This window comes from Equus przewalskii, chromosome 2 (genome assembly GCF_037783145.1).
Source record: "Equus przewalskii isolate Varuska chromosome 2, EquPr2, whole genome shotgun sequence".
Lineage (NCBI taxonomy): Eukaryota > Metazoa > Chordata > Mammalia > Perissodactyla > Equidae > Equus > Equus przewalskii.
In genome coordinates this window covers 57841333-57859297 of record NC_091832.1, presented here as the reverse complement: position 1 = coordinate 57859297, position 17965 = coordinate 57841333, and the positions used below count along the sequence as shown (strand labels likewise).

At 35.9% G+C, this 17965-nt stretch overlaps 1 protein-coding gene across 32 annotated transcripts in view; it reads right to left on the bottom strand.

Moving 5' to 3' along the window:
• Positions 1-17965, bottom strand: part of HMBOX1 (homeobox containing 1) — a 179604-nt gene that overhangs the window by 112747 nt on the left and 48892 nt on the right. For 9 of the 32 annotated variants that reach the window (XM_070611398.1, XM_070611394.1, XM_070611393.1 and 6 more), the window contains exon 2: positions 3380-3419. The exons of 22 other annotated variants lie outside the window; for them this stretch is intronic. The gene's annotated coding sequence lies outside the window, so the exon portion shown is untranslated. Of the gene's footprint in view, positions 1-3379; positions 3420-17965 lie in introns of those variants that run through there. One more of the 32 variants, XM_070611385.1, reaches the window with a different exon arrangement.

Below are 17965 nucleotides of genomic sequence, written 5' to 3'. Positions count from 1 at the left end.
ATCATTGTTCTATTTTATTATTAGATATTGTTGTTAATGTCTTACTGTGCCTAAGTTATAAATTAAACTTTATCATAGGTATGTATGTATAGAAAAAACATAGCATATTTGATTTCGGTACTACCCAAGGTTTCATGCATATCTGTTGGGGGTCTTGGAACATATCCTGCAGATAAAGAGGGACTACTGTAATCAAACCAATATGGCACTGGCATAGGAATAAACACACACAGGTGGAACAGAATAAAGAACTTAAATATAGATACCAACACATATGAGAAAATGTACAAGTCAAAGGTTGAACTTTATTTCAGCAGGAAAGGGTATTTTTTAAACAATTATCACAATACTGGGGGTTATCATCTAGCAAAAACAAAAACTAGATCTTTATCTTACATTATATATAAAAAATAAACTCCAGGTGAAATACAGGCAAATGTAAAAAATTAATCACAGCAATACATTCTACAACAAAATTTAGAAGACATGATAGGTCTTCTAAACATCCTTAACAGCAGAAATTTTAAAAGAAAAGATGTCAGTTTAAAATTTCGTATGATGAAAAAACCATAAACTAAGCAATTAAATCAGAAAAAAATATCTGACATGTAGAGAAAGAGCAGATCTAATTTGCCAAGTTTACAAAAAATAGTCAAACTTACTAGAAGTCAGAGAAATAACAATTAGTTTAACAATGAGCTATCACTTTAGGAAAAATTTAAGATTGATACTATCTCCTCAAAAGGGTACTGTCATATTTCACTGGTCTAAATGTGAATTATGACATCCTTCTGGAAAAAAATCTAGCAACATATATTAAAATTTAAAGTACTTACACCTTTACTGGCAGTCCTACTACTGGGAATCTATCATAGAGAAATAAAAGTAATCATACATAATATGTACAAGGATGTTTATTGTCACTAATTTTCCAACTTCTTGTCTCTATAAACAGAGTCGTTTCAATCAACACAGGAATGGCTGAATAAATTACAATATACTTTGACCAATTAACACAATGCAATCATTAAAAGAATAAATTAAAGTTTTATCAGGTAACTTGGTGAGATTTGCACATTGCAGTGCTGAGTAGAAAAAGCAAAATGCAATCAAATGAGTATAACACGATCAGGTTTAAAAAGAAAAACTACAATTAAAAACAATCCCTTTATTAAAATGTGCGTCTCATGTCAGTGTGTATATCTACATATATACATACGTACATACAGATATCTAAGAACATGACCATGGAGAAAATAAAGGTAGTCAACAGGTAATGGAATTGGGGTAAAGAATGTGTGTGTGTGTATAGAACATGGGTCAGGAAGGATAAATGCATATATGCAATAGATATACACATACACATTTATGCAATAAAATTGTAAAAATTTCTACTATCAGAAATGGACTCAATTATCAAAGGATTAGGGTTGTCAAAATTCTACACAAAGTCAGGTTAAGCAATAAAGAAGTCTACTGTTAGCATTGTTGACCCTTGAAGAAAAAGATAACCCAGAAAATTCATTAGGAATAAGAACCCGTAGATGCTGTGTTACCCACAGGTGGGAAGAAGGCTCTTTTTTACCCTAGTTTCTCCCTTTAATATAAAAAGTAGTAACTACGTAAGGTAAAGGAAAAGGTGAATTTCAAGACACAACAAAAGGTAAGTCTGCCTCCCATCCCAAACTCTTTTTGTCTTCCATCCAAACACAATTCACAGTTTCTTCATACATCTTTGCACACGTGTGAGTATAACTTTGGGATAAATTCCCAGTAGTGGAATTGCTATGACAGAGTATATACATCTTAAATTATGATAGATAGATTTTGTCAAACTGCCTCTCATAGAGACACCAATTGACCCTCCCACCTTCAGAAAATACTTAATTGTGAATCCAGTACATCAGTGGTGATTTACAATTGAATTTACATTATGCAGTTCGGCATGTATCTGTTTTACTCAGTAACAGTAAACACAAAAATGGCAGAATATTTAAATCAAGGAAGAAGGAAATAAGAAACAAAGAGTTTAAGGTTTAGGAAGAAAACAAAGCATAAGAGAGAGTAAAGAGCTTAGTTACAGCACAGGTAGCAAAGGGAGAGGTGACAGAGGACACTGCAAACACCAGTTAGTGAGACCCTTAGGCCCAGATTTGGATACCAAAAGAGACTTCTCAGAAGTCTGAAACAGCCATTACACAGCCCCCTTTACTGCTCTTTTAGCACTTCACACAGAACCCAGTGTTATTCACCTAAAATACCTATTTAAAACAAAACAAAAAACGTGTTAAAGTACAGAGGTACAGAAGCCTCACAATCCCTTAAATTAGATGCTTTCAATTTACGGAGGAGGAAATGCACCTTCTTCCTGAGTAGATAAACATCTAAAACACACACACACATAAATACATAAACAAACATAATACATGAAGGTAAAAAAGGTCTTAAAACTCCACCAGAACAAATAAAAAGTGAACATCCCTTCCTTTTAGCTCTCAGTCTTTTTTTTTAAAAGTATAGTTGATATACAATATTATACTAGTTTCAGGTGTACAACAAGGTGATTCAACATTTATATACACTACAAAATGATCAACATGGCAAGTCTAGTAACCATCTGTCACCATACAAAGTTACTATGATATTAATGACTATATTCCCTATACCGTACATCACATTCCTATGACTTATTTATTTTATAACCAGAAGTTTGTGCCTCTTATTAGCTCTCAGTCCTTCTATCCAAAGATAAATACTAAGTTTTCTGTGAATCCTTATGAAGATAAAAGTTAAGAAATAAATATACATAGACCTGCATATATCTAACATACAATTCTTTTTTTATAACGTTGGATTTTAAAAACTTTTTACTATGAAAATTTGCAAACATATAAAGGCAGAGTAATAGATGCTTAAATACCCATTACCCAGCTTGAATAATTAACAACCGCCCACTCTGCTTCCTGGTTCCAATGGATATTTTCAAGCAAATTCCAGACATTTTATCATTTTAACATACAATTCTTAGTAAGCTTCAATACCTGGTTTCCAAATCCAGAGTAGATTAGATATAGAAACTTAGAAAGTGGTTGGGAAGATATAAAAAGGCTTTACCACCAAAAAATGATAGCTGTCTGAAAAGAATGAAATAAAGTAAATTAAAACAACTATTTAATTATAGATATATACACATTAACAACACCGACTCATTAAAAGTTAAAGTCATGTTTAGGATCTTTGTTTTAAAAAGGCAGGAAAGTATGTGATACATTTGTTTTTAAAAGGTTAAAAGAAAAGTTTACATTTTAGGAAGTTAATCAGAAGGTGTCTCACTTATGTCAAACATTTCTTCAACAACGCCAGATAAATGAGGCCTTACCACATTTAGTTGTGATTTGAGAGGCACATGGAGAGCTTTGCTGTGAAGAATGGTTGATGACATGTGGGAAAAACAGAACCACAGATATTAGGAATTAAAAACTCATCTAGATTAGAATACTAATCTCTCAAATAACACCTTTCATTATCTTAAAACTGTAAATAAAACTACTACCACTATTTAATGAATACTTCCCTGGGCCAGATACTCTCTGGGTTAAATGCTTTACACATACAAAGTCATTTAATCTCACAATCCCCTGAGGTAGGTAATTAAGACAAGACACTACTTGCCCTAGGTCAATCAGCTAATGGACTTCCCTTTTCTTATTAGAACTGTAGTTGAAGTACTTACTTAGGCCTCACCTTTCTCCTATACATAAGATTAGGGATATCATTTTCTATCATTTCTCTGGAGCAAATGTTTAACTGTGATAGGTATCATGCAGCAAGTTGAGCAACAGATATACCACTAAAATATTTAATGATGTTTATATTGTTTTACCCATTATGATTCATGATTAAAGGTAAGTACATCATATACCATGGAGATTTTACTCCAAAACAATTATTACATATATTACTTATCAAATCTTTAAAGACCTATAGATATTCATGTAGCTTTTCCTACATTTCCAGTGACAGGGAAGTTTAATGGAGTTTTCCTGATAAAGATCTTCCTTTTAGAGATTCTCAAACTGTTTCTTGTAACTTCAACCTACTAGTATGGCTGAATCAATAAAGACTAAATTTCCTCTTTTCTCTTCCACAAGACAGCCTTTTAAATATCTGCAAGATCTGTGCAAAGAGTCTCCATGCTAAATATTCCCAGCCTTGACTCCAGTTTGACATGGTTTCCTCCTCTGTCATTATCCTGACTGTCTTTTCTCAAAAAGCAGTTCCCAAACTCAACAGGATACTTCTGTAGAGAGTCTACCAGAGCAGGATACAGGAAACTATGAGTTCTCCTGTCCTGGACGTAAAATTATATTATTTTCTCCCACTACTCCAAAGTTCTTTTTTCTGTGTATTAAATTTGCAGAAAAAAGCCTTTTGCACACTCATTCAAGAAGCAGTGATTAAACATCTATGATGTAACTGAACCAGGCTTCCCTTTTCCCCAGGCTTCCCTTCTCTAAACTCAGCAATTTTTTTAAATGCAAAAGTTTCGTTTTTTGCTTTCTTTTTTCTTCTAAGCAAATATTACTATTTAACATATATTTATTTTATTTGTCTATTATCTGTGTCACTATTGTCTATATCTGTATCCCCTCCTAAAGTAGTATCTGCAACATAACAGGCACTACAGTATTTGTTGAACTAACTCATGAATAGATACAAGAGGGTGGAACATTCATATTCTTTATGGCTTCTGTAAAGGAGTCTCTAAACTACTATATTTCACTGCTAGATGATCTTGATGCTTTACCAGTAAATACAATTAATCAGAAGAACCACATGACTGCCACATACCCTCTAGAATTTACTATGGTAGTCTAATAATGGTAATTATAGGTTTTGATCACTATAAGATATGTGGTGGTTTTTGATGTTACTCTCAAAATGTTCCCTACTTTTCTTTCATTCTAAAATAATTATATAACCTGAAAATAAAAATACACATGCCCCTATTAATAACAGCAGGTCATTGGTAAACTCTATTGAACTATGCTATGAAATGTTAGGGAATACTTATCCTTAGGTCAGAGACTGAGCTACCATCTCTGCCTATATAGGTGTACTCGACTCAAATGTACTTGACTACAACCACGGGCACCTTTTATCATAGTCACTTTAGATGCCACTTCCCTGTGGCTTCATTATTTCTGAAAGAGTTGTAGTTGTACATACTCCGTGGTTTTCACATTTTTTGATTCATTTTAATTCAAAACATCTATGAAGCAGCTATTGTTTATACTATATTATAGCATTCCCTACTATGGAAGTCTCAGGGTGCTCTACTCCCACGGGGTTGTCACTATTAAGTTACATGTGACCCTACTCCATTCTGATTGAATTACAGTACAAAAATGTAGCAGGCAACACTTTCTATGTCAGTTTAGGACAGTTGTTCTCAAACTGTTATGTATCAGAATCACATGGATGTCTTTTAGAAGCATAGAGAAGGGGTCCAAGAATATTTTTAAACAGCTCCTGAGGTAATTCTACTTGGAAACTACTGGTTTAGAAGACAAGAAAGAACTCTCATAATGCAATGCCATATCTCGTGTCAAATACAATGTCTAGGCATAAAGACAATTTGAGCATAATGTCACTCCAAGCATCTTCTATTATTTCCCATACCAACATTCCAAGCTGACTACTTAAACAAAACAAATTTAATTAGTTATTTATAATTAAGGTAAATTTGACAGCACTTAAGATATATGTACTTCAAGGGAATTCATATAATAGACATTGATCAAAGCAACTCATAAATATTCCGAAACTAGCCTCTCTAACCTCTATTCATCTTACATAGTAAGTACTTGCCCCAGCCAAGCAATTCTCTTAGCCCTTCTGAAATGGAATGCTTTCCTCTCCCTTTCCTTTCTACCAGCCTCAGTGACTCTCTTAGTTTTTTTTTTGGTGAGGAAGATTGGCCCTGAGCTAACACCTGTTGTCAATCCTCCTCTTTTTGCTTGAGGAAGATCAGCCCTGAACTAACATCTGGGCCGATCTTCCTCTATTTTGTATGTGGCTCGCAGCCACAGCATGCCTTTGATGAGTGGTGTAGGTCACTGCCTGGGATCCAAACCCATGAACTCCAGGGCTGCCGAACTTAACCACTATGTCACTGGGCTGGCCCAGTGACTCTTATTTACAGCAAACATCCTTTTAAAAACTCTCTGCTAGAAAAGTACCATCAATATATTTCTGTTATACTATATTATAATTTGTACAACAAATCTTTCTCTCTCTCTCCTAGAATGTGAGTTTCTTAGGAGAAAGCATTGTTTCTGATCAACTGTTGTAGTTCTAGCTCCTATCAATGTGGTAGCAACGTTGTAAGCAGTAAATAAATCCTTGTTTAGCGAAGAAATGAAAGAAAATGCCTATTTTCAAGCCTCATTCAAATAAGATAATTTTAAGGGTTCCAATTCTAAAAATTAACACCAAAAGATTCTGTTACTAAATTTAAAAGTAATGTAATTGGAACATTTTCTAAGACAAATGATCAGCATGTATTAAGTACGTACTATAAGACAAATGCTGTGCAAGTGCTAAGGACAGAAAAAAATGGGCTTGGCTCTTGATAGTCAGGTAATACGAGTGTTTCCAGGACCAAAAAGATATCCTGTCATTGGTTTATGATCTACATCCACAGTGCCCTTGGAGCCAATCTCTGTAAGGACTGATGACACCCTTCAGGTAGCTAAAAATACTAGACTGAGAATTCAGGAGTTCAACAACTCCATGTTGCTTAACCCATGACAGTTCTCCAGAGTTCACTACAACAGGAAAACTTACAATGTGAATGGCAGAGTCTCCTATCATCATTATAAATGATTTTAAAAGTCTGTGTGACTAGCATTCAAAAAAGGAACTATCCCAGACTAAAACAAACACACAAAACACCATTCCTACTGGCATACATCCAGAATATTTTGATGTTAAAATATAACAGTTTACTCACAGAACCAATCTACATGCCCTGATCTATTGCTCAAACATCCAGAATATTTTGATGTTAAAATATAACAGTTTACTCAGAGAACCAATCTACATGCCCTGATCTATTGCTCAAACATACATATGGCTTCGAAGCCTCTCTACTCTTTTCCATGCAGAATATATAATACACTGATAAACAATTATCAGAGCAAAAACTTGTGGTTCTGCATGTCTGGAAGATCCAATATTTTCTTCCTCATTTTGCATTTCCTCTATCCCAGCAGTTTCCCAATGTTTAATAAATGAAATAATTATAGAATTGGAGTACGATTTCTTTAAGCTAGACTAAGGTGAGTCATAAAATCTTACATTAAATTAGAATTGAAATTAACAATGTATTCCAATCATCTCAGTTTACAGATGAAAAAAAAATCTGGTAATACAAACAAGAAACCATGACTCCCAGGTTAGTGCTTATACTAATTTACCAATAAATAAAAGCAAAAATTCCAGTCAGTCATTCAGAAACTTGGGGTCTATTTAAATGCATGTCATTTGAAGGTTTTGTTAAGAGTTCAGAGTTGTCATAAATGTGCAAACAGACACTGTCCATAATTGGCCCTAGGCAAGTATTTCCTGCAGCAGAGAAATAAAATTTAACATATTTCAGGAAATGTCATCTTAAGAAAAACCACACAATGAGATAATTGTTTGGTATCCACTTTCCCTATAGGCACTTCTTTTTATGCTTCAGTCCTGCAGGACCTTGCATTCATTCATTTATGCGTTCCACAAATATTTACTGAGCACATATTATTAGGCACCAGGAAATAGAGCAAAATCCCTGTTCACATAAAGCTTACATTCTTGTGGTGAAAGATAAGCAAATTAAAAAAAAAGTCAAACATACAATATTTAGATCATGATAAGTACAGCAGAGAAAAACATAGCTGGGAAATAATTTAGGGATTGTGGGTGGTAGGGTTACAATTTTAAATAGGGTGCTCATGGAAAGCCTCAGTGAGAAAGTTAAATCAGAGTAGAGATTTGAGCACAACCAGAAGGACCTACAACTAGTATATACAACTATGTACCGGGGGGCTTTGGGGAGGAGAAGACAAAAAATTTAAAAAAAGAAGATTGGCAACAGATGTTAGCTCAAGTGCCAATCTTTAAAAAAAAAAAACAAAAAGACTTGAATGAAGTTAGGAAGCAAGCCATGTAGATATAGAGGAGAGAACATTCAATATCAAGACCTTGAGGCAGAAACTGTCTATCACGTTCAAAGAATAGCACTGAGGATAATGTGGCTAGAGTTACAAGAGCAAAGGGTAACATTTTAAAATACGAAATCAGAGAAGCAGGGGCTACTGGAAGGGCCAGATCAAAAAGGAACCCACAGCTGAAAATTTCTATTAAAAAATGCTAAATATTATCTTAGCTAGATAGGGATTAAATCAACAGCTTCACTAGGGATGACCTAACTTTACAGGAAACTTAGAATGAGTTGCTAATGGTAGAATTTCTAATAATATCAATAGGTTAGTAGAGATATTATTTTTGGACATTCCCAGCATCCATTAAATTGTACCTCAGAAAGCATCATCAACTACTCTTAGGACTAGCTTTGAAGCATCCTCTTGTCAATTTACTAGGAGGTGAGTGCTATAAAGAAGATAAGAAGGCAGAGGATGAGGGAATTCATACACTCTCCATTCCAAGAGAAGTGGAGAAATGTTTTACCTCCCATATCTCAGGAGGATATGCTAATATATAATTCAAAATAAGCAGATAACCAATCAGATAATGTTTTACAACTAAAAGTTGAAGTCAAACAAATTCCAGGAAGCCAACTCACATTGTACTCCAATACCGATAATACTGTAACCAACCCCAGGACAACAGTTTCTTTTATTTTCCACCTTCCCCACAGTCTACAATAGTTATTTTAGGGCATCACATTTTGTATTGCCTGACTGAACAGACATAAAAAGCATCTCAAGTCATGAGAAAAGGCTTTCCTCCTGAGTTGGGGAGCACACAGCTTTCTCACACTCCTGTCTTTAAAAATCTGGGGCTGCAACTAACCATCACATTTTCTCTATTTCTTTTGTTTCTCTCTGTTTCCCATGACCTGGCCATTCCCAGTAAGATCACGTATTCTACTCCAGAATCATAACTTTATCTGCTAGTCTCCATATACTTCAGATCCCTTATTCTGAATTATTTTCCTCAGATATCTACTGACAAGCTCATGAGTTCTGAAACTACAATGATAATTATAAAAGTATAATGCACCACACAAATATACACTATTAATACTTTAAATTATTTATTATATGCTACCATATACAACTGGCCCTCAAAAAGCACCCTCTGGGGGCCAGTCCGGTGGTGCAGTGGTTAAGTTTGCACATTCCCCTTTGGTGTGCCGGGGTTCACTGGTTAAGATCCCAGGCGCAAACCTGCACATTGCTTGTCAGGCTGTGCTGTGGCAGGCGTCCCACATATAAAGTAGAGGAAGATGTGCATGGATGTCAGCTCAGGGCCAGTCTTCCTCAGCAAAAGAGGAGGATTGGCAGCAGATGTTAGCTCAGGGCTAATCTTCCTCAACAAAAAAAAAAGCAGCCTCTGTACTATAGTTTTATACCTAATTATAGGTGGCAAGACTTTTTCAATTTTTGGAAGAATTTCCAGATTCAAATCAGCTTTAAATTCATTTATATTACGTCTAACCAGCACTAAAAATGTGCTCAGTCTGTATGCCATGCTCTTTATTACTTATTTTATATGAGTTAATATACAAGAAAAATAAAGACTTAAAAATACCTATCAAGCACATTCATATTACAGATAATCCCTATGAAAGGCAGAAAATAATGCAGTCTTAAAATTCTGAGCTTATACTTTAAGCCATATCCCCAAATACTAAGTATTAGATAATGTCAACATAAAATTGATAGGTTGTCGTTTTAAACTGAAATTTATAGCTGTTAAAATCCACTCTGCTTATGGTGAACTAAAACAAAACCAAGTATATGCTAAACCAAGTGGTGTCAATTACCCTTCTTAGCAGGTTCTTTTATGAGACCTTCTCTATCTTACTTGAGACCTCTTTCTGCTGTGTTAAAGCCACAGTCTCCAATTGCTCTCCATTCTTATTCTTGTCACACATAGTTTAAAAAGTAATCTTTCTAAAATGTAAAACTGGGAGTAGGACAGAATAATACAAAGAATAAGAGACTTAAAGCAAGACTGTTTTGTGTTCAAAATCTCAGGTTCTACTACTTGTTAGTAGTTTGTTAGCCTTTTGATCTTGCACAAATGTCTTAATCTTGCTAAGCCCGGGTTTCCTCCTCTGTGAATTGTGGACAATGACATCTACCTAAAGGGGTCACTATGAGGACTAAATAAGATAGAATAATAATGTTCCTAAGTAGGCACTCAGAAATGTTAGCTCCCTAGACCTCTTGTAAGCTTGAACTACCAATCTTTGCAGAAGGTTATCACATCCTAGAGGAAAACTGATTTAAGGAGAATATCAGAAAAACAATGTAATGGCTGATATTGAGAATAACTGCTTTCTCGTAGACAGTTTATTTGGATAACTAAACTACGATGAGAAAGTAGTTTTGTGAGTATGCAGAAATCCCAAGGTAGGCAGAAAGCTCTTAGCCAAGAACTGCTTGGACAAGGCTTGCTTTCCCTAGTAACTGCAAGGACTCATTATCTCAAGTTTTTTACCAAAATTCAGATTTTTATAGTGCCTCCAACTAACCTTTTAATTACTCTAATTATAAATAAATGACTTCAACTATTTGAGAAAAAGCATCAAAGGCAGTAGTTTCTAATCATCTTAAAGGAAGTACTTTTTATCTCCCAAAAGCTGTGTCATCACCTTTGATGGATTGGGGAGGGAGCCATGGAAGTCTGACAACCTAGAGGAGGTTAAGAGGGTGAGCACAAGGAAAGTGACATGAAATAAGGACAATGGATGAAATGGCATGGTATCTTTTTCCATCTGGCGCTCTGAACTGGTTTTGAGCCCAGAAAGAGTAAAAGAGTAAATCGAAAAGATAAGAAACCTTTTCAAGAGATACTGTGAAACTGTGAGCACAAACTCTGCTGCTTTGGAATTGGGGGCGGGGGAGGGTGTGGGGGTGGAGGCAGCTCTCTAATTCAGCCCTGCACCTCCTGGGTACCTGGAAGACTGGCAGCTCTGAAAGCTCTAAAGACAGCAGTCCTGGCACTGCTAATAACCCTCAGAGAAGGCCTAGTAGCAGCGACAATGATAAGGCCCGACACTGGGGTGGCTTGGGGGATGGACTTCCCAAGCAGACTGCAAGAAAAGAATATTCACTTGTTTCTGAATGCATGTTACATTCCACTCAATGACTCCCAGAAATACTTAAGGAACTCTGAGGAAGGCTGGGGGCTTGTGTGAGCAGGAGGGAACTAAAAGCTATACTCCATCTCTAGATAGGTGATGAAGCCTAGAAACAATCATGCTACAAAAATATAAAAGTATTATGTAGAAGAGTGAAAGAACAGAAAACAATACTCTGGCAAGAGAGTCAAGAGGAAAGTCTTACCGGATTTTTTTTTTTTTTTTAAACAGGCTATTGCTCACTGAACAGGAAGTAGAAGAGAAAAAACATGAGAATGGCTGGAAAGAGGTTACTCAAGGCTCTGCTGGGAACCAACACACTTAGTTATGCAGTACCTACTTTCCAAAGTGGAATCTTTCAACTGCTTTAAAATGTTTCTTTTCTAAGGCATTGAAAGCAATGAGATCATGTTCTTGATTAAGTGCCAGGTTTTTTTCCCCTGCAACCCAGGATGTTGAAGTTAAAAAGAAGAAAAATTAGAGGAATGAAAAAGGGTGACGGTAGGAAGAATTGGGAACAGAAAACAGGGAGGTGGTGAACATAAATATATTTTATCAGGCTAGTGGTAGAAAATTATGGAATGACCAAATACACAGTTTGTTTTAAAAGTTAAGCATATCTTGCCCTATTCCAAAAATACAACCAATATCAATTCAATTTATTTAACTCGTGTTTTCCTATTCTGTTTTTCCAGAGTTAAAGTAACATACATAATCCCTTTATGTCTCACAGCACTAGTATTAAGTAATTATAAACACATAAATAAGCCATTTGTGAAAGATGGGGTTTGTACTAATACCACAGAGCTTGCTGGACCACAAAAAGGAATCTGGAGGCTAGTCTTAGACAATTTTGGTCCATATGTTTTCAAAGTGGAAATAAATGATATTCACTACCCTAAACAATGGATAGTAAGGGACAGAATTCCTAAAATAAGCAAGAAGTCAAATGTACAAGAACTAGAGATTAAACTCCATCTCGAAATGCAACTCCTCTGGTTTATAGGATAAATAACAAAACACGGTCCATGTATTATACTTTGTATCCATGACAACGCCTTCCACTTCCATCACTAGCTATTTAACGTAACTTTATATTTAAATAGCACTTTATACTTTTTCAAAGTATACTTACATTTCTCATGTGATGTTCACAATACCCTGTGAGGTATGTATGGCAGATTTTCATTCAGTTTCAGATACCAAAGCAGACACAGAAAGGTTGAGAAAACTTACAAATCAGTTGTAAACCAGGGATAGAATGTAAGGGTCCAGACCATCTGGTCCAATGTTTGTCAAAGTAACGTTTGTGGGCTATTACTCATCTATCCACTCAATACTTATTAAGTGACAACTCTGTTCCAGGAACCATAGGCAATAAGCATATACAGGCAACAGGAACATATAGAGAACACACATAGTTTCCACCCTCATGGAGCTTACAGTTTAGTGAGTCATCATTTAAATAATCATACAAATACATGGCAAAGCTTCACTTGTGGTGAGCGCTATGATGGGGTACTCAGTGCTGTGAGAATATATAATATGGGAGAGTTGACCCAGGAAAGGACTCACTAGGAATTAATGATAGGCTAGCAAAGGATTCTCTCAGGAATTAATGATAAAGCTCAGATCTGAAGGATAGGCATCATACAAAGAAAGAAAACACTAATTCTAAGCAAAGGCAACATCACGTGCAAAAGGCCGAAAGTACAAGCGGCTGTGTAAAATGCAAGAGATTGAAGGAAGAGCAGTGTATTTGAAGCAGAAGGCCTGACCCCCAACTTGGAAAGGTGAGATCAGGATTCCCCATGTGATCTTAGACATATCAAGGTTTGAGCGACTACTGCTCTAATCTTATGATTGTTTTATGATATCTTGATGTTTCACTCGGGAATAGAGGGTCGACTGAAAAGAAAGCAAAAATAAGGGAACTATGTCCACTAAAAAGCTGCCAAATTATCTGAATTCCAGGGGGTGATATCACTCTTAATTTAGGGCATTAAAGAGAGAATTTATAAAGGTGGTAACATTTGCCCTAGGCTTTTAGAGGTGTATTAAATTTCCATACATAGAGGATAAAGAGGCTACTATAGATAAAGAAATGAAGAGACTGAAAAGATACCTCTTGCTGCTTCATAGGAGTGTGACTATTTTATTTTAATGTAGCCTTTCCTAAGTGGTACTTCAGAAATATCATGCCCATAATATCGTAAAGTTGCAGAAGTCTTGTAGCTTACAAAGCTTTAATTTTATACTCACAACAAATCTATTAGGTTCAAGGGCACACATTAATTCTTTCAATTTTGCAGATAAAGAAAGCCAGCTCAATGAGGTTGACTTGTGTGCAAGGTCACATTTCAGTACTGCTCTTTCCTTTTAATATTATAGATTCCTGATCATCAGGATGTGGACGAGCTATCAAAGTTTCTTACCTGAAATATGGGGACTAGGCCTGGGATACTAGACACATAAGAATTCTATCCTAATTTGAGGCAATAGCCAGTTATCCTACCTTTAATTAAATGAAGGTAATATTAATAGGCAGGTGGCCTTCTCAGACAGTGAGAGAGGGAGAGGAAATGACAGAGAGATAGAAACTCAAATGAGGCACCCTCGATGAGACCTAATTATCTGAGGAATAAAAAGCTCAACTGTGGATAAGGGGCAGGCAGAGAGGGAGGACCAAACAAAACAAAGTAGTGCAATATTCTAAGGGACAAAAACGAACATGTAAGGGGAGACATGCTTCATCTTCAAACAGAACTTTCTAATCTTTTACAGTGATTTTTCAACTTTTCCCAGGAGTTGCCTTCAAGAAAACTCCTAATGAGGGGCCTGCCCTGTGGCGCAGCGGTTAAGTGCGCACGTTCCGCTTTAGCGGCCCGGGGTTCACCAATTCGGATCCCGGGTGCGAACATGGCACCACTCGTCAAGCCATGCTGTGGCAGGCGTCCCACATATAAAGTACAGGAAGATGGGCAGGGATGTGAGCTCAGGGCCAGTCTTCCTCAGCAGAAAGAGGAAGACTGGCAGCTAATGTTAGCTCAGGGCTGATCTTCCTCAAAAAAAAAAAAAAGAAAACTCCTAATGATCATGCTTTGAAAATCTATGCTGTTCTTTATCTTTATAAAATAAACACATTTATTCATCTTTTCCTTTTGCAACACATGGAGGTCTAAATGATGCAAATAATAGTCTTACTTCTATTAATAAATATTAAGTCCCTACTTTGTCCAAAATATTATGGAAGATACAAAGGTAAGGTCTCTAGTCTCAAAGGTGTATATTTTGGCAACACCAGAAGATACAATCACTAGATGATATTCAAGAAAATGTGTTGGGCTTTACTCTATTTTCATAAACAGATAGGATTTTCTTTTTCTACAGAACAGAAAATTTCAAAGCCATGAATAAGAAGATTCCATGCCACATTGAAACTGATCCTTCAAAGAACTGGGTGGAAGGCATGAATAAGAAGATTCCATGTCACACTGAGACCAATCCAAGGAACTGGGTGCCTTTGGCTTATGAATCTATCTGGCCTATAGCAAGTACTCTATAAAAGTCCTAACATACATATAAGAATAATTTTCCTTAAAGTTGGCATAAAGTTGGCAAGAACAGAGGTTAGGAATAATTGTTAACTGCTAATGAGAAGAAAATTTTGACAAGCATGCATAACAGGGATAATTCAGCCCTGAGCTAACATCTGCCACCAATCCTCTTTTTGCTGAGGAAGATTGGCCCTGAGCTAATATCCATGCCCATCTTCTGCTATTTTATACGTGGGACACCTGCCACTGCATGGTTTGATGAGCAGTGCACAGGTTCGCACCGGGGATCCAAACTGGCAAACCCCAGGCTGCCCAAGTGGAGTGCGTGAACTTAACCGCTACGCCACCGGCCAGCCCCATAAACAGTGATAACTCAAAACCACAATGCAAAGAACTTAGGCTATCTGTATAAAAATTCTGACATCCACTTCAAAATCTCCAGAACCAGTTTATAAATCTCTTTCCACCTCAGCTATACCATTCTCACTGACAATCTTATACACTTTCTCTTCTTCATCTCTCTCACTCTGTCCCAGTGAGATAGTCTGGGTGACTGAAAAGACGGTGGACTAACAACTGAAAAAAGGAATCCAGAAGGAAGAAAACAGTGTTTTCTCTTCTTTTGATCTCTTCAATACTACTGTCTCATCTACCTTAATATAAAACTAAGAACAATATTGTACCTTAAAAGTAGAATGACGGTAATGTTTTCTATTTTTCTTGCCCCTAAATCCCTTAATTTGGCTTTTTTGGAAAGTGGGCTTAGTTGCTGTTACTTTTTAACCCTCTGGTTCAGTGGTCCTTGATAGAAAAAAGGTTCTTAACCTCTGTAACATAGAAAGTTTAAATTTATAATGGATGAGTCATAGATCAGTCCCTACAATCTAACTTTCAGATATTAAAAAACTCATTTTCTTTGTGCCACAGACAAGTGGATTTGTGAAGCAATAGAGTTTGTCTCATTTGACATGAAATCATTCTCTTTTTAGCTCTAAGTGCCTAATACGTTCTTAGGAACCACTTAACTATCTTTCATTTCTCACAGTGGATAATTACCTGTTTTAAAGTACAGCTGGATCTCACTACACTAAAAAAGTATACGGAGGAAGTATTCAGGCAAAAAGTACATTAATGATCAATTAGTTATATTATTATTATAGTCTAAATATATAACACATAGTATACATTTATAATGTTATATCTAGTCATATAACAATAAACGATATGATTGTTACTTATCTCTACATCTCTAGAGAATTTTTTTCAATTGTTCATGAAAGTAATGCTGGTAAAAAGGATTGGCTTGGCATAAAGCTATAGGACACAGGCAACAGCAGTGTGAGCACTTCTCCTCTCAAAAGAAAATGAAAAAAAAAATGTGACTACACCCACTTTGGATTTCCATGGTCAACAAGGATCAGAAGGATAAAGTGAAGTTTACAGATCTGTTTATACAGCTATTGAAACATTTAAAAATTTTAGACTCCCCTTAAGAGAGAATGATAGTTGATTATGTGAAAAAGAGAGGTCCTTTCTTACTTACCATTTTTCAAGGGGAGGAATTAAATATCAACTATATATAGTAACAGTAATAATGATGATGATACATTAAATAAGAATAGCAATAACACTCTACGCATTTTTTTCATATCTGTTTTTTTATTTGACAACCATGGTAATCCTACATAATAGACATAATATTACCATTTCACACACACACACACACAAAAACCAAGGATCAGAGAACATAACAAAACACTAAGTTATTTAGTAAACTGTATCTTTGACAAATGCCAGAGTTAGGATTACACAAAAGAAGTTCCTGATTTGGGCCAGCCTGGTGGCGTAGTGGTTAAGTTCATGCACTCTGCTATAGCAGCCCAGGCAGCTCAGGGTTCGCAAGTTCAGATCCTGAGCATGGACCCATGGCACAACATCAAGCCATGCTGTGGCAGCATCCTACATACAAAAAATAGAGGAAGACTGGCACAGATGTTAGCTCTGGGACAATCTTCCTCAAGCAAGAAGAGGAAGAATGGCAAGAGATGTTAGCTCAGGACCAATCTTCCTCAGCAAAAAAGAAAAGAAACTCCCAACTCTATACTTAGCACTCTTTCTTCCACACTATATTGGAGTGATGGATTGCAAAATTAGCACAAATTATACCCTTCTCAGGATGCATGGCTGTTTGTAAGGTGACCTTATTGTTCTTTAATCATGTCTTTCAAAGAAAGAAAGTTTTAAATTTTGATGAAGTAAAATTTATCAATATTCACTCTCTTTTCACTCATGCTTTTTGGGTCTTCTCTGAGAAACACGGCCTTAGCAAAGTCACATTTTCTTCTATGTTTCTTCTAGAAATTTTATAATGAGTTTCAGCTCTTGGGCTTAGGACTCTAATCCATTCAAACTAATGTCTGAACATGGTATGAGATAAGGATCAAGCTTCCCCAACCCCCTCCATCCCACCCCATATGGATACACAATTCCTCTAGCACCATTTGCTCAATGAATTGCCTTGGCATCTTTGTCAAAAATCAATTGACCATTATTGTGTGGGTGTACAAAGACTCTGTTCTGTTCAACTGATCTATCCTTAAGTTAATACCACACTGTCCTGATTACTATATCTTTATTTTAAGTTTTAAAATCAAATAGTGTTAATTCTTCCATTTTCATTTTTTTTAATGTTATTGTAGGTCTTCTGAATTTCCATGGAAATTACAGACAGTTTATTAAGGTCTATAAAAAATCTTCCTAAGGTTTTGATTGAGATTGTGTTGAAGCTATAGATCAATTTGGGGAGAAGTGAAACTTTGAAATTACTGAGTCTTCTGATCCATAAACATAGTATACTCCTCCGTCTATTTAGGCCTTCTTTAATTTATACCAGCAGTGTTTTCAGGGGGTTTTTTTTTTTACAAGATTTTATTTTTCCTTCTTCTCCCCAAAGCCCCCTGGTACATAGTTGTATATTTTTAGTTGTGGGTCCTTCTAGTTGTGGCACATGGGACACTGTCTTAGCATG